The sequence below is a fragment of the Pomacea canaliculata genome, linkage group LG3 (genome assembly GCF_003073045.1).
Source record: "Pomacea canaliculata isolate SZHN2017 linkage group LG3, ASM307304v1, whole genome shotgun sequence".
In the NCBI taxonomy this organism is placed as follows: domain Eukaryota; kingdom Metazoa; phylum Mollusca; class Gastropoda; order Architaenioglossa; family Ampullariidae; genus Pomacea; species Pomacea canaliculata.
In genome coordinates, this window is record NC_037592.1 from 22,345,077 (window position 1) to 22,363,939 (window position 18,863).

Sequence of the window (18,863 nt, forward strand, 5' to 3'; positions counted from 1 at the left end):
GACTCATTTAATGCAGAGCTCTCCAGTGTTTGGAGATCGTATTTTCCATCTTCTCTCACAATAGAAAATCTTTAACTTGTTTTCCATTCGTTACCATTATCTCAACGATCCCGTTAGATCGCTTTCTTTACAAAGAGTAAGGGTAACTTTAAATAAGTGTTCCAAATTAAGCAAGATTTACCGATTTAATTAAAGGTCATGCTTTCAAAAAAACCATCGTGATTCAGACTGCGTCACTTCCGGTTAAGCAGGTGAGACGCATCATCAGTGGAGACAGTAACAAAGTATCATAATAATGTTGCCGGGATCCTACGACGGTGACCGCTTAGTGCACCCAGAATAGAATGTGATTTAGGGCTAAGGAAGCCTGAGCTCGAGCATCACTCTCCCACCTCCCTTGTCCCGTAGACTCTCCTTGCTCCCGGCACAAGCCTCGCGAGAGCAGCCCGGGTTTTTATTCTGAATTTAATCACCCTTGTAATTGACGAGTGTCGTGCACGGAACGAAATTTATTTGTGTTTGAGCAACAGCGGAAGAAATAATTAGCTTTATCTCCGTAAAAGCTAGCCAAAACGCCATTTTTCTTGTTCAAAAACTCAAACGTCTTGGGAAAATTGTTGTTTGTTTTTTTTTTTTAGTGAGGACTAACCCAGGTTAACCAACCTTATATCTAATGACATAACATGGATTCTCTACCCAAGTTAAACAAACTTTTTTTTTTATAGGAAATCTAGGTAATTCGAACCTTTTTGGGAATTAGAACCTTTTCTCAACCTAAGCTCGCTCACAAAGAAAGCAGAATGTTTGTCTAACCCTCGACAAGTTTGACGAAAATATTTTCAGCTTCTCCGGGATGTTCGATTCACCTTATGACTATATCACTGGGTGTGGAGGGGCTAACATTTAGAAACTTTTTCTTGCAAATGTATTAAGTCACTTTTACGATGTTCATACATCTTCTCGTTCCTGTTCACCCCAGTGGAGCATAGGGCAGCAATACATATCCTAGACCAGAAGTATACAATAGAATGAATGTGATCTGGCTATCAAACAAGAAAAGAGATGGGTCACACCCTGAATACATCACACCCAGGATTTCTCGAGCATATACGTACTTTACATAACATCTAGACTACTTATATACCATAATTTAGGCTGACATAGTAGGTCAAAAGCTTTATAGAAGTCTATGAATGCAAGGTACAATGTCTTTATGGTGTGTATATGGCGTTGAGACATAGCAAACAGAATAAAAATGGGGTCTACTGGTCTTTTCTAAATCCTGCTTTCTTCTCGTGTTATTGTCTTCCACCCAGTAAGACAAACGCCTGTTTAGAAGGAAACTAAATAATTTACTGCAGACGCTTAAGGGATATCTATTTATCGATGTCTGATTCATACATGCTACTTTTCTTGTGTAGTTGTTGTATAACATGATTATGCCTCAGGATAAAGTCCGTTTGAGAATACATGGTTCAATAACTCTATAAAAAAGGGGAAATAACTTCGGAAAATATTTAAAGATCTTTGGTATCAGGCCATCTATGCCAGCAGCTTTTTCATTTTTAAGATGTGTAACCGATGATGCCACGGCCTCGGCATACATTATATCTTCATTACTTTCACTGTTGCAGATGAGGTAAATATTGTACCTCCCAATCTTTATCGGGTTAATCTGACCCAAATACTGCACGGAATTAGGGCAGGGAAATGGGTTAAGGTAGATGTGAGGTAAGGATCTCTGCTCAGTGAGGTTCAGCAGCTGCTTGCTGTTAGGGACTTAGCAAGTTCGAGAATAATTTTGCACTCAGTTTAGCTGTCAAAGGACACTAGTTCCTGGACTCTGAACGTAGAGGAGCCCCGCGTGTCATCAAGTCCATCAGGGAGAGATCGCAGCATAAAGAGCAGCTTGTCTACGTCACCATTTTGACCTCTTTCTGAGCGACGTCGATGATTGGTGGATTGTACTTCACGAACGATAAAGGAGTAATAAGCTTCGTTTAACGAACTAATTAAGCTTAATCATCTAAAAAATCTGGTTTGGTTTTGAGTCGCAGTTTGTGATATGTGTCGTGTCCCAGTGAGGACGTCCGTCGACGAAGGGTTTGACACACGTGGGAGGCCTTTGTCCAAACAAGATGTCCGCAGCTGTCGACTGCAGCTCTCATTTCGAGCGCAGATGGAGAGCTCATTAGGGGATGTTACTGGACTTGTGTTGGTCCAATAACGCAGCAGCATTGCACGACCGACCAGTGTTAATAGGCTGCATTGACAATAATTAATAAATATTAATCAACGCAGGAACGCGGGATGCATCTGCCCATTTTTTTTCCTATCTAGGATTAAATCGAGACATTTATCATTCACTCCATGAACACTGGAGAAGATGTACGAGCTCGGCATGAAATTACTGGCAAGGAATTTGCATACAGCTGATCACAGCAACTGCAGCTTATGAAGAATGGTGTGCAGGAGCTGTGGTGTGTGCGCACCAAGAACCTCGTCCTTTGTGTCGAGTCTTCGTGGTCTGGACTACCATCAGCCTCTTACAGGAAGTGTGGACAGTGACAGTCATTTGAATTTCATATTCATATTTCATATTTCATTTGTCATATTCTCGTCGGATTTCTGAATACAGTTTGTGTTTTCCTGCCTGAATGAGCTTCTGATGTTTTCATACAATGTTGTGCATTATCTGTGCTCTACAGTACTTATCTAATAAGCTGTACAGTAGTTGTACATTATCTGTACGGTTCCTTATAAAGTTTACTCACGCTGTATATTACTGTAAATGTTTATCCACTACTCTACTGTAAAATACTGATATAGTAAACAGACATACCCTGACCTATCATCTTTCTTTTCAAGTTGCCAAACCAACTTCCTTCACATGACTGTCACAGTTGCTGACCTACTGGCCTGTGTCTACATGTGGTTCCGCCTCTTGTCCAGAAAACAGAACTTTTTTATTTTCAGGGTTGCAGCAGGGTACAGGTCAGGGTCAAAAACGTTCATATGTTGATGTGGGTTTTTTTTTGTTTTTGTTTTTACTGTAGCGAGAGGGAAGCTTGAAGACGGCGCAGACGACACGAAAGCCAGAGTGAGGTGATGAGAGAGGACAGATGTGAGTGTTTGAGTGGAGTTGTGGACATCTCCTAATCACCAACATTCTCAGGCGTTGGGTCACAACTGGTTTCGGCAGTCGTTGTATATCGTCTGCCGTTGCTCAAAATAGACCGTGGTGGCAACAGTCGTTGTTTGTGTGGTGAGGGATCACGTGATACGCGGGAATGGAGGGGAGAGATGGGTGGGAGGGCTGCTACTGCTGCTGTTGTTGCCATAAGTCTGGCGCTGGTCTTGCCCATTACAGACATACTGTGTCACCAAGAAGGGACAAGGGGGTGGTTGGTGGGGGAAGGGGTGAGGGTGAGAGGGAGCCAGGTCAGGCCGGACTTCCCGTGCGCCTCGTTGCGCAGTTCGAGGCGACCTGATCGTTCTCTAGAGTGGTGAGTGGTGGCTGTATTATTAGCATCAAAGGATGAAGTGGCCCAACAGGCGGTCACTGGGTCAGTGATGGAGAGCAGGCAAGGAGCTCCGTGGGAACTGCAGCTGAGGAAATATCATTTTGTTCCTCTTGCGTATGGCCAAAGGGGTAAAACCAGTGCAACTCATTAGACAGGGTTTTTTTCTTCATTTCAAATTGATAAGTACTTCTGATAGCAGACATATTGTGGCGCAGTTTAGCTCAGCTTATGTTACTTTGTTGGATCTGAACCCTTTATTTCAGTTGGTAAACTTACTGGACGCTGGGGATACTGCATCTACCAACAAGTTGTCCTGATGATCATTACTGTACATTGTATAACATTATCTTCATCAGTGAAATCATGCTTATGATGTAACTTCAGAGAACATCTTCGAAGACCGAGTAAAAATATTTATTGTTTTATTTCTATGTACCCAGGTTCAAATGTCATAATTCTTTTTACTCTCTCCACCACCACCCTGCTTTTACGCACACACCTGCATGATCTATCTTTGCTTCCATTATATAGACACCCTTAACTGCCCAAAATAGAAATCTTCCAGATGAATGACACCCTATTATATAATAGGTAGTTAACAAAAATAATCCGTATAATAGCTTGAGCTGCGTGTAAATGTATGTTTATGTACATATATGCGCATATATTTATCTATGTGGAAAAGAGAATGTAGATGTGTGTGCGTGTGCTTATACACGTATACCTGTACAAGAGGGGGATGTACGTATTCATGTTTGTCTATTTTTGTGTATTTGTGTACAGTATACATTTCTAGTCGGCTGTGTTTGTGCTGTGGGCTGTATTTCCACCCACTGACTCAACCTCTGACGTCAGATCCTACTTTCTTCGTACCAGGCTATATTTAGTCTCTTAGCCCCTTTGAACTCCTCCGACCTATGTGTCCTTTCCGGGTGTCTGATCTGCGTGCAGCACGTCACAGGTAGGTGATCGTACCTGTTTGTTGTCTTCTCCACAACAACGAGGTCTGCTCGGGATACGTCACGCTTCATCGAAGATAGTCGGAGTAAACACTGTCACGTGACAGGAGGCCGTTATCGAACATCGTTCGACAGGTTTAGACTTAACATGACTGGGAACAATTAGGAGATTAGACAGGTGGTGGTTCAAAAAACTAATCTCAGAATGAAAAAAAAAATGAATGAACGAGAGACATGTGACATGACGATGGCAAAGTGTTGCTCGGTCAGCCACTTGGGGTTCATCAAGGACAGAAATTTCACCGTCACACCCATGACTACGCAATTAAACAGTGGAACTCAGAAGAAGCCTTGCCAGCTCTCATGATTAGCACGAAAAGCCAGAGATAACGAGATACACAGAGAGAGAGGTGGGGGAATTATAGGGAGGGGTGTTGTCTTGACCGAGCACTGGCCAGTTTACGTGTGTTGTTGCCCTGCTGTCCTTACCTGATTTTATGAAGTGGTGTGACGTGTCACGCTAACCCTCGACTGTCTACCGCACTGTGTAGGTGTGTAGGCCTTTGGTGTCTTTGTGTTTTAGGATCTGTACTTAACGTTAAAAATCATCACCGTGGCGTATCACACTCTTGCTTTCTCAGTATCTGTTTTGAGGGAGGATACCTGTCCCCCTTACTAAGGTGACCAGACGTTTCGGGAGCGAAAGCGGGACACGTGCCGATGATGGTGTCGTCACCGACAAAAAACGCCGAAAAAAGTGGAAAGGGCCCCCCCTTTTATTATTCAGATATTCAGTATTCAGATTTTTAAAGACAACCGGGACATTTGATGGACTTCCAGAAAGCCAGAAAGCGGGACATTGGGCGTCCCGCCCGATATCAGGCGGGACACGAGGTCAAAAGCGGGACGTCTGGTCACCTTACCCTTACCCTCCACCACCACTGCACCATTGGTTATGAAGCTTCTTCGCAGCATCTCGGTGTGCATCAGCTGTTGTACGAGCGCCTAATTTTCATTTTGTTTGCCTGATGTTGATAAATGACACTGTAATATATATATATATTCTTATCTTAACTATTATTAATTTTTCTGACCAGCTGTACTGATACCGCAATATCCTTCTTTTCCTGTTATACCTCTCGTTCATTAATTTGTGTCTTCCGCTCTGAGATTCAAGGTTCTTTGAACCTCCATCAGTCTTATCTCAGAGCGGATTTCTTGACATTTCTGTCATCTTCACCGAACGTTTCCTTTTTTTTTTTTCTTTCTTCCTTTAAAGTTTCCGAAAATATTCAATTCTTTAAATTTTTTTCAAAAGTTTTTTTTTCGTCCATACGTCCCAGGAGATGGGAGTCAAGGTTTCTGCAACTAAAGCGCTACCTAGCAAAAAGAACATGACCTCTGACAAAAGAGGTCAAGGCCACGAGCAGGTGTTCAGAAGGTGTTCACCTCCAGTCAGCTCGGCAGCGCGTGCATGATCCAGGGTCAGGGCGGCCACCAGCTGTTACCGACTTCTTAGAGCATCATGATCACCGGCATCCGCTAAGATCGGAGTTAACACCCACACGCCCACGTATGCACAAACATACATAGACACAGACAATGCCTGCATAGACAGGCATGTACATAACATTTATACCTACAGACACACGTGCACTTACATACCTACCACGTACACAATGCGTATACAAATACAGACAGGCCCACCCATTTATCTCCGACTACCCCTTCTCCACCCACACACAAGTACAATCTACCCACCAGTCTACCACCTGTGCCTGTATGCCGACAGGTGTGCACAGTCTCACCACGTTTCTAAAGCTGTTGGAATGATCTTGATAGCAGAAACATCCGCCTCGAGTGCAGTCCTATCTGCCGATCAACTCTCTGTTTACGCAGTTCACGGATCTGTCGCGCACTCCAAGATATCGCGGAGGGTATGTCACCATCGACCAAGCAGAGGGACTCTTTGGGTTTCTGCTGAGCAAGCATCAGTTTACTACATCCGGAACACAGCGACCTCGGGTGCAAATACTAATGAGTTGTGACTGGGCTTCACATGGTTTGCTAGCGACTTCATTTTTTTACTCAGAAGGTAATAGTACCCGTCATCAGCCGGTCGGGTGTTGTGGTGGTCTTCTCATATCCGCTTAATGTTGACTTCGTCACACTTCGACTTGAAGGGCGATGAGAAGATGTATTGACTGCAGTGGTGCTGACAATATAGACAGCGACACAGATGTCAATACTGTTGCACCAGGTGTTGTTTGCGTGAGTGTCAAAGGCGAGGGATTTATAATTAGTAACCACAGCTGTTTTGTACTTTAAATAATAAAAATGTTCCATTCTTGCACAATATTCTGCTTCCAAAAGTGACCAGGTACGTGTCTGGATGAGTTGTAACGTGCTGAAATAGTGGTACAATGTGTGAATACAAGTTTTACAAGGGTGAATGCTTTTTAGAACACGTGACATATTTTACACTCTAGAACACATACAGAATACAAAGATAAAAAGAAATGTTCAGAAATGAAGCACTGGCTTAGAGTGTAGAGCGCGGGCATTCGGTTCAGAGATTATAGTCGCAGAAGAAACAAGAAAGAACAAATAAACAAACAAAAGAAGGATAAAAAGAAAAAAGGCGGGTGCAATGTTTAAGACTTGAAAAAGAACAATAGAGAGTTGTTAGCGAGGTGTTGTTGCGGCTCTATGGAGGAGTAACAAGCAATAAACATAAAGAAATGTTAAAAAGTGTGAGGTGTAGAATTCTTTCTTCTATTAGGTCGTCAAGGCTATACATGAACATGTGGCCAAACAAGGTCCTCAGGATGATAGCTATGGACAAGATAAAATTCTGGACCACTACAACATCCTGTCACGAATATCACTCATAAGGTTCTCTTAGCGTGTTGACAACATCACTTACAACCAAGTTATTGGTGTTGAAAACTTTACAAATTCGTCGTCCAGAAACTTTTGAAGACTGGTCTTCTGGACTTGCCTTTGACACTAGCGAACAGCTGAAGCTCTTATCACGGCTTAACAGCTCGTCTGTAAAGGATATGACATGAACGCACGCACGAACGCACGCACATACAGACAGAAAGACATACTGATGTCGACAAACCCTGTCTTGTGTCTAGGTCAAGATTTCAACACCAGAGGGATCCTCGTAGGGGATGGGTAGCAAGCATCCACTTTAATCGAAAGCTGTAGCCTCAGGAGCAGGCTGTATGAGAGATCATATTTTTCTTACTTATTATTTACTCATAAATTTATGAAGCTGAGTGGCCATTACCAAGCGGCGGTGGAAAAAAAACTACTTAATGAAGCAGCATCGATAAACATTTTACACGCATCAACGCATGAGCCAGCAGTCGCGCGCACACACACAAACATACACAACTAGAGATAGCGAGGTGTGTTCTCTGATGTCATTGTTTGTACAGTGTAAGTCAAACAATTCTCTGTTCAGTGTATTGAACATTTACACCGCATGGACTCGTAGAGTCGCCACACACTGCCTGACACACCGAGCAGGTCTGGGTGTCGATGGCCGTTATTATTGTTATTGTCCTGGGACGTGAGAGCGCGCGCCACCACGCGGACCCACAGTCGCACGTCTCACACGCCGCCAGCGGAAACTATTTCCGCCTCTTCACCACACAAGTGATATTTGTGACTGGAATTCCCGATCACAGCACTCGCTGACCTTTGTTGTGGAGAACTGGGTGGGCGGGCTGGGGAGAAAAAGATAAGGTAGGGAGGGAATGAAAAGAGAGGGAACAACAACATGCGGGTGTTGTGAATATTTTAACTCGGGTGGTTGGTGGCGCAGTGGGTATAAAGCACCTGTTGCCACGACAATGCCAGGACAATGACAAAGAGGGTGCAGTGGGTTCGGATCTCGGCTCTGATACTCTTCTCTCTGGATGTGATACGTGTTTTTAAGACTGAGCCCTCTAGTGATTTTTTTTTCAGAGTACACAGGTTTCTTCCACCATGTGTCTATATATATATTGTATGCGCGCGCTTGCATGGTGTAAATGATCCTAAGCTGGATGTAATGCTTGCTTAATGAATGTGTGGATTGGTGTTAATGATAAGAAGGTTCATTCGATGCCTGCATAATCTGCGCTTGTTGACCTTGTGTGTGGGCGAATGCAAAACATTCTCAGCCCGCCTGGAGTGGGAGAAGGCGCCACATAAAACACACATTAATTTATTATGTCTGCGGTTGTAAATATATTCGCCTTGCAGACGCTCAGATAACAAACAACATCAAGACAAAAACACTAACTCTAGTGACAAGAGAGGATACAGCAGCCATAACTCGTCAGGTCCCCTTCTGAGTAAGTCCTGCAGATGGCTTCTAAAAACCATTCGGTAAACACAATTTGTCATCTGAAAAAATACCTCAGACTTTAAATAGAGAGCAGAGAAATAAATATTACAGAATGTACTCTGAGTCTGCCGGAGGTGCATAGGTGCCCTCACGTGTATGTAATAATCTATATATAGCACAAAAACACACTAACTGCTTGCACGTACACGGACATACACGCTCGCATGCACATCCTCGAAGAGGTGTCGCGCCTGGCAGGATCCACAAAAGGAGGGAAGGCGAGGGTGGGGGGGTAGGAGGTGGGTAATTGCAGGCATTAGCATTAGCATTCCTCTTTATCCAGTCGTCCTGGACGATAAATGCAGCGAGAAGCTATTGGTGTTGCCAGCAGCTGACATTTGCCGACGAGAGAAGTGAATGCTAGCGCCACAGGCGAATGTGAAGAGAGGGGGAAGAAAGAAAGAGACAGAGTTTGTGTGTTTGTTTGTCTGTTTGTGTAGTGTATTTATATTAATATGAGGGGGAGAGAGGGGAAATATGAAAGAGAGAGAGAGAGAGTTATTTATGAAGCGGATACACCAGAGACTAAGAAAAAAAAATGTAAGCATAACCTCAGGACTTGATCCTTAAAGTATCGGGCTCAGAGCAGATGTTACACCAGACCTGATCTTGAGTGAAGGTTAAAAGTCACGAAAATCACAATTGAATTCTACCAGGACTACAATGTGTAATAAACTAGTTGTTGTGTCTACGAGTCGGAAATTTGGAAATACAGAAACATTTTGCTTCATGTTAGGACTGGTTAGTGCGACGATGAAAAGCAGGCTTTTGTATTTACTTTTTTACCTTTAGGACCAGTTTGGACTGGATTATGATTAACACGTCAAAGACCAACTTTTTGGTTTGGTTCTAGAAGCATCAACCAGACAGGTCAAGCAGGTTCTCACAGTAACACCAGATGTTTACCTCAGCTTGTTCTTTTTTCTTTTTATTTATTTATTAGCAGTCTTGAGTCTTGTATAGTGAGTGGTAGGCACACATGCTATATATATACACACACACACAAAATTCAGGAATAATGAAAACGCAGACATAAACATGTAAAAACATGTGAAAGCTCCATGCACACATACACACACGCACGCATGGAGGCAAAGACAAGCAGAAGGAGAAAGAGAGATTGATGGACAGAAAGAGGAAGGAGAGGGTTAATCTTTCACGTCATGTCCAAAGAAAGGTTCACGGCAGGTTATCGTGCAGTCGGCCCTCCTTCATGCAGTTGTCAGAGGCACACGACTGATGACAGATGACCCTGGAATCCAAGGACCGATAACCCTGGCATGGATATGAGATGAGACAGACACCTCTAGAACCAACTCTCGTGTTTCCATAATGTGTTTTATATCATGTCATCGTGACCCGATAACACGGCCTAGCAACGTGTCTGCGTGGTAAAGAAAAGCTACACTTACAAACAAAACTTTGTCTCTAATCATGTGTTTCAACGAACTGGTGGACAAGTGCTGTGACCTAGCTGGACTGGTCATGGCACTATTGGCGGCATGACAGTGGTAAGGACATGACAGTGGTGGTGACACGGCGGGTCACGGGTGGAAACCGTTTGCTTCTTTCCTCCCGTCTGCATGGCGGCAAATCGTCTCCCTTCCTGCTGTTTACATCTCCACTTCACATCCTAGTACCCTCACTGTTTTGACAGTTTTGAATGTCAAGGCGCTGACATATTTCCATAATGATGATGTTAAGCAACTTTTCTCCTCATACAATCTGCGAAAATTATGACAAAGCAATTGTATTGTGTGCGTGCGTGTGTGCGTGCGTGCGTGTGTGTGTGCATTCTTAACCGGATCTCAACCTGACCTCTGCGCTACCTGGGCTCCCTCCCTCCCACTTCATAAAAAAGTTTCGATAAGCCAGAAAGGCCAAAGGTCATGGCAGTACAGGTTTGCTTCATCCCTAATGAGGGGCATCATGACCCGCGGTGGTAGGTGGTAAGTGCCGCAGCAGCATTCCTGCTGGGTGGATGTTGGTTGAGGAGATAGAGAGACTGAGGCAGAGAAGAAAAACCCACATTTGCTTTTTTTATTATTTTTTTTTTACAGAATAACAGGTAGGAGAAATAAAAAAACGCGTTATCTCAAATGAGGTTCAACTATAAATCATTATGACCAGTCTCATTGTTGTAGACACCTGCAGCCATGGAAAATCGAAACATCACAAGCGACACTCAGAATCACACACACACTACAGGTTTACGTGAGAGTTACGTGACAGCGAGTAATTTAAAACTACACAAAGTGAAAACAGTCTTCTTATAATAACGGCTACATTTAATTACAATTTAGTTTTCACACTTCAGCTGATCATCATCTTCATCACATTAATAGTGCCCATCTCCATCACCAGCCGGACTCAAAGCACTGTACATACAGGCGTGCAAGCTCACCTTTGAGGGCAGACATCAAATGCACCTAAACACACAGACACAACGCACAGCAAAATATAAATAAAGTTGACTGAGAGAGCGGTATGTAAAAGCTCCATAGGGGAGGAGAAATATGTAGCCGGAAGGCACGCCTTCTCTCAAGCATTTTACATGGCAGAGAGACCAGAGATGTTAGTGCCTCTGTCAAATCAAAGACTAGAGAGAAATATTCGTCCTCGGTTTTGCACTGAAAGACAGGAAGAAAGGAGGAGAGGAGGGATTAGAAAAGAAGGGGGAAAGTAAAGCCGCCGGAATTCCCGATGACGACCACCCCTCTTTCCTCCCAGACGTCTACCACTGTCTGTCTGAGTTCCAGCACTCAGTCTCATCATAATAACGGCAACTGGGTCAAGAGCTTGCTGGCGGCACAATGGCTTCGTCCCTCGGGTGTCGAGGGTGGGGGATGCACGCGCGTTCCAGTTTATCTGCCGAACGTCAGAGAGGCCGTCATGCAGACCCTCCGCTGTTGTCGATCCGAATGCAGCTTTATATTTGCTTTCCATCATGAACAGTAATTTTATGTATTTAAGAGCAGATCCAGATGGATGAATTTGCACTAAGAGTTCTATCGATGTTGTAAAAATGAAAGATCAGCTGTTGCACATGAGAGGGGAAGGGGGGTGTTGAGAAAACAAACCTTGCCTGCATGTTTGCTCTAGCATCAGGATTGTTGGGATCCTGATCCTGATCACTAGTGCGTGCAAATCGGCGAAACGTGTGAGTACAAGGTCCGCAACACACAACCTTATCTTGGCGACAGGCGCTCATACCACTGAGCCATCGGGCCTACAGATGTGCACATGACGTCAGATACACAGATGACGTAAGGCCGGCGTGTGCGACTGCCTGGTGGGGGGCTGGGGGAGGGTTGGGTATGTAAGGGGTGGATACTGGTACCCACAGATACAGGCCTCTGCTGACCGCTAGCGAGACCTAAGAGTTGAACAGCACAGACCGCCGTCCATCCGTACAGTGGCCAGAGGAACTTTCTTGGTCTGGCGCTGGCTGCCAGGGATGGGGAAACCCCGCCAGACAGGGAGAACAAATTCTACCCTTTGTCATCTGCCCTAACCTCATCCTCCCAGCCACCCTTCCCGTGTCGGAGCGGAACAGGTCAGAAGGAACTAACCCTAACCCCACACATCCTGACACCGGATGGCATGTAAGTGGGTGGGTAGGTCTCCGATTCGATCCTGTCATTTCAACTCGTTCGTCTGTCACGTAATCATCTGGCTGAGGTGACTTAAGTTTCAATATTTCAAGGCTGAAAATTCATTCATTCAACTGGATGAAACAAAATATTATTCCAAATATAAAAATATTTGTCTAAACAAAATATTATTCCAGGAAAAACAAATTAAGCAGAAAAAGGGGATGATTATCGAGGCAGTGACAAAGAGATAGAGTGTCCATGTTCGCAATCTTTTTTTCTTTTTCACCCCTGTTATCATCATCATCGTCGTCGTCGTTTCGTGGCTGCTGCTCTCTGATAATGACAGTGTTTATGTGCTTATATTTCTTGGGAATGTAGTCAGCCCATCAATGAAAATAACCGCCGTTTTCAGAAAACGAGTAATCGCAGGGAAAGGATTCATTAAGACCCTCGTGTGCGAATTCCCGCATGACGTCCACAGTACTGACGACCCCGACACATCATAAACTAAGTTCTGCAAGTGGCTGTCCAGGTTCGTATCCGCATAGCGTCCTTGTTTCGAGATGTGCAACTATACTCACGCTCCACGCCGTGTCTGGTGCAGCGAGTGGTTCACTGTTGGTGTCCCCCTCTGTGCCTGTCACCACTCTGTCACCACTCTGTCACACAAAGTTATCAATGAGCTGTACACGCGGAAGCCGGAAATTGGTCGGGTGGAAGCAGCGGGACGGACGGTTAGGCACATGTGACGATTGAAAAAGGTCAAGGCGGACCTTTAGGCACGTGAAGACGTCCATGATCATGCTGCCATACGGAAGCTACTTCTTCTCAGAAGGAAAGGCCAAAGGTCGTCCTCTTTCTTCGGTTTCCTGCGAAGCTTGAGTGTCAAGCGAATATCGCGAGTCTTGTACAGTACAGGGATGATAGCAGCTCTTGTGACTCCGAGCATGATTGCAATGATAATGATGATACCGGAAATAGTTCAAGAAACAATCACACGAAACAAGAAACTTTTGCTGTGAACTTTTTCACAGAGACTGGAAAAGGTTACATGGGTGATTCAGATACAGACTCTCAAACTCCAATGAAAGCGACATTTCCAGTAAAGTTCAAATGTTACCATCTCTCTAGCAATTTACTTGTAGTGAGGCTTCATTCTTTGGCCAACGATGGATGTCTTCTTTCGTACGGAAGTACATCATCAACTTCTGTGTTTGTAAATTCATAATTATGACCAAGAAGAATTTCCAGGTTAGGAATCCGGGAGAAGAAGGTATGACTGACAGAGGCTGCTCCATGAAGACCAGCAACTAAGCAGATATGCTGAAAGTTAAAAAAAGGAAGGATGGCGTACATATGATCATATCATACTTTGTTTCTTTGCTGGTACATGCCTCACCTTTTCTCAGAGTCTCGAGAACCGCGAGAGATGGAGAGATTTGCATGTAAGTTAGCGGCCAACTCCTTTCCCCTTCGACAACACACCCTCCCCCTTTCTAGAAAGAAACCCAAAATGAATAAAAAAATCTGAACGACTTGGATATATTAGGGAGTCGCTTGTGAAAAGCTCGACGAGAAAACAAAAACAACAAACTATAATGTGACGGTTTGGATGGTGGATGGGGAACGTTATTATTATTTTAACTAGCCAACAACTAAATGACGGCAAAGCATCCGGTCCTATAAACATTCTACAATATCACAGCCTAACCGAGACGAGATGTGAACCCAGGACAACCGATCAGAACTGACGAACACTCAGCCGTTACCCATCCAAACCACCTGCAACTCGGGCAGGAAGAAGAGAGGAGCAAACGCCTGTTCAACAAAGCCAGTGGAGTGCGTTCTTTTGAGCTGAGTCCTCAGAGCAGACAACAAACAGACTAGACATATTGCAGACAGTAATTACAGATGGGTTGAGGCGTATTGAGAGAGCGGGTATGGGGGGAGGGCTGGAGGAGAGAATGGCGGAGGAAAGGCATACAAGGGAAGGCGCAGCCGATTATCCAGGCAGTAAGTAATCAAAAGGATGACCTTTAAAGTTGGTGTTTACAAAAAGTGACTAGCAACAAAGCTCTAAGCTGCGAGTCGGGGGCGGGAACTGAATAAGGGGGGATGAAGGCGTGGGGAGGGGGAGGAGGATGAAGTTGAGGGCTGATTAATTAACACCCGAGACACGTACCCGGACGCAAGCCGGAGCACCGGGCGCGTGACACACGACAAGCAGACGACCGACTGCAAGTAGAGATAACCCACCCCGAACGAAGTACAACGGGAGGTAATCCAGAGAGCAGTAGGTCCTGTAGGGTAGGGGGTAGGTCTGGTACCTTGAAGCTCTAGGACCTAGGTTTTTGTATGGACGATTACAGCTCAGACTGAATTCAGTCTCGGAGGTTTAGTGGTGAGTGGAAGGGGTTAGGGTTGTTGGGGACAATCTGAAAGGGGTGTGTTCGTCATCCACATAAACACCCATGACATGCGACGACGAGGACAAAGAGAAAGAAGAAAAGGAGGAGAAACAATAACAACAACAAACATATAACAGCTGTGGGAGGTCCTTTCATACCCTAACATTTGTGTGTGTATACATGTAAAATTTTAAAAAACACTCATTTAAATGAAAAAAAATTCCTCGGTTATCCTTTGTGGTAAAGAAAGTAACATTCTAGACATGACATCACATGGAAAGAAAGTGTACAAGTGTCTGTAAGCTTTCTTCACCCATTATGTGACTGTGTGACTGCTTAACCTGTTTCCCTAACCGTCCACTGTTCAAATTCTGTTCAAGGGTGTGACATTCAGAGTGTCACGTGTGAAGGACGCGGAAGTCAGCGTGAGTGCGCGCACACAAACACACAAACAAACACACACGGTAATGGCGGGGGCTGTCCACATATCTGTTTTCAGTCCCTGCTGAAATTCAGCCTCCTAGTAAGCAGGTATGTCACAACAACCCTCCGGCATCTGTCGGCATTTTTCATTTTTTGCCTCCCCTAAAACCTCCACGTCACTGGATGCTTACAAAAGAATTCGTAACATAAATTCGATAAAATACCTAAGCCAGTGAGCAAAAACATGGAACATGTGGTCACCAGCTCCCACAAAGGATGGTGTCAAGAACGACAACTCGCATCCTGTAGACGACAAGAGTTACCTGCCCTGCACAACGCAAGGACGTGTAGAGGGCGCCTCTGAGGCACGTGTTGATGGGAGGCGCATCTTCTTATCTACCTTGCCTGAAAATATCAGTTTGCTCCGCACACACAACAGTCCGCAAGTGATAAAGGAGTGATTAGTGCTGGTCCTGATTTCACGGGATGAAAGAGAATGTATCCTGTTTGTTTATTTGCTTGTGGATGTTTTTTTTTCTTTTGTTTGCTTTGTTTATTCAGGTCTAATCTACGTTGTAGAGATTACGAGCCAGAAAATTCGACTGGCAATGGTAATGCAGCGATGAGTCAAGCAGTGATACACCCGGGGTACCTTTGACTCCAAAAGCGTGAGACAGGTGAGAAAGCGACGACGCAAAGGTCTGAGTGAAGAGAAGAAGCGATGTTCTCGGTATAGTAGACATACATAAGCAATGAGCTCTGTGTCCACCCGTACCCTCTCTCGAGTTGTGGTAAAGTGTGCTATAGCTTACAACGACGCTAGGAGACAGGAACACAAATTTTATTACTACTCACTACTTGTGTGTGTGTGCGCGCGCGCGTGTGTATGCATGAGTCCGTGTGTGTGTGTGTTTTATAAAGGGGAGGGAGAGAGATAATGTGAGCGCACGTGTCGAGTATACTCAATTATTACAAGTTGCTGTCTTCCACTAGTTTTTGTTAAAGAGCAACGTGGCAAACCTCTTGTGAAAGCTTACTGAGAATCTTAACTTTTATTGCAGCACGTGGAAAAAAATCACACAAGCTATCTTTATTTAAATCTTCTTTATTTTCTTGTTCTTTCCATCAAGTACTTTTTTTTGACAAAGCTTTCCAGGGGTTATCTTCCCCACGATCTCGCTTTCATCACAGACATCGCCACAAGTGAACTGAGGAGGGAGAGGAAGAAAGAGCGAGAGACGGAGACACAGTAAGACAGAGAGGGTTTACAAAAATAAAGTATGAGTGAGCCAGCTTCGGGATGCGACGTTACAAACCGCCTCGCGCTGCCATTGGTTGCGAACCTAGTGACGCAAAGTGATGACGTCAGTTCCTGTAAGCAGGAGCGTGCTTTGCTCCAAGGTCGCGGCAGAGAGAGATAAACGAGCGGAGCGAGCCACAACGCGAGGTTATAACCGTCAGAGCCGGGGCGACAGACTCATTGCCTCTCTCTCTCCCCCCGAACCCCTCTTCCCCCTATGCCTCCCATCTCTCTCTCCCTCGCCTACCAGGCAAAGTTTGCTATTTATAGCACCGAGCCCTCTCCTAGCCCACTTATTATCTCTCCCGTCAGACCACTGCAGCCACACATATTTTATAGCAAATAGTTCATAAATTGTGCAAACTCCAAATTACGATTTATTATAGTTTTCCAGTTAAATAAACGCAGGAAGCCCCACTTGCACATGTTTCTAAAACTTAGAGCTTTTTTTAAATTAAGTATATTTAGAATTATTTATCGAAAATCCCTATTAAGTCATTTAGTTTGAGAAACCTTTTCCAAGTGGTATTCTATGTTAAATTTAAAACAGCCGATTTAAAAGCGACACTGTAAAGATCAAATTCAGTTTCAGAAAAGAACTCGAGTTGATGATCAATAAACAAGACCAAATGATGAAACAAAACGATGAATTGTTTTAACCTTTTGAATTTAAATAAGCCGAGATAGCGAAACTACTCAACAGCTCAACTCGTATATTATTAAAAAAATAGTTTTTGACACTGTGACTGTTCATTGATTAACATGTAATTTTTTTTTCATTTCCATTCTATATTTTAACATACATGTACTCCTCTACATTACTATGAGACGTCTGCAAAAAGAAAAATAAAACGAACAAACAAAGAAACAAAAAACAAAACCAAAAAACTCAACTCTCGTCTGGGCAGTGGTCGAGTAGTCTTATCGTAGTGGTCGAGTTGGTTTGTCGCGTCGTGTCACGTGAGGATCTATTTACTCTCTGAGGCGTTCATATGTTTATTTATTATGCTATTATATTGAATTTAACTAGCAAACTCTCCATTCAGTATTTCATTTACCTTTTCGGCATTTTTTTTTTAAAGGAATGAAAGTTCTAAAATTGTTTGTGCAATGCGTGTAGGACCTTTCTATAAAATTATTTAAACAAACTAAGGACATAAAAATGTTAAAAACACAAACGTGTTGTGCAATTGGACCCAAACTTGAGGTTTAAAAAAATTCAGTTACTACCACAAATTGTCAAAATGTTGACTAATCTCACCAAGCACTTTTCCTGCCTCGGGGTCAGAGGGCGATCTCAAGTCACAAAGGTGGGCAGGTTTGTCGGATGTCTTCGTCCTCTGGCATCAGGCGGGTGGTGGAGGAAATGCGTTGTTATTTACAAGAAGATGCAAATGTAGAAAAAGGAGATAAATTCGAGGATTCTTTTTTCTTGGGTCTAAAAATGTATCTGGAGGGCAAGGGACTGAGTGTGTGAAGGGTTGTAGATCGAATTTAATTATCCCTAGTTTAAATGGTGCGAAACTTCACTGTCGATTATTGAATGGATGAATGAGTCTAATTGGACATTTCAAACGTGCGTTTGTTGCAGTGTCAATATGCAGTTTCAATCGAACTGTCAATAATGGCAGGGTTGTTTACAGTTGTATTAAGAACAATGAATTACACGGCATTAAAAACAGCAGAACTGCTGCAATTACCCCAGAGGTAGAGTGGTCAGCTGAGACCCACACACAGCGCTGGCTGGCTGATAAGTGCAAAACACACAGCTAAAGTGATCAGAAAATATAAAAAAATTAGCTGAATGCTCAGGGTTTAGCCATCCAGTTAGCCAGTGCTCCGGTCCTTAGAGGTGGACTGTGGTGGGAAGTGATAGTCGAAATAAATGGCGCTGTGGTGGCAAAGATGGTTATTGATGCCTGAGTGTAAAATGTACACCTTCCAGAAGACATTCTGAAACATTGCAGAGAGATTGAGAGAGAGGAAGATTAATAGAAGTTAGAGGGAGGGAATGAGAGTGATGGGGACTGACAGAGAAATATTGAGGGAAAAAAAAGACAAAGAGTAAGACTGAAACAGAGAAGGATTGAAAGAAAAATACTGAGATATATAGATGATATATGTATATATAGAGCAATTACGCTGACCAGCCCAGGACGGACAGCGGCCAGTCCGGACTGTTCATGTAGATTACTTCCGGGTCACGGTTGAGCGGTTCTCCTCTGGTAAACACATAAAGAGAGGCGGG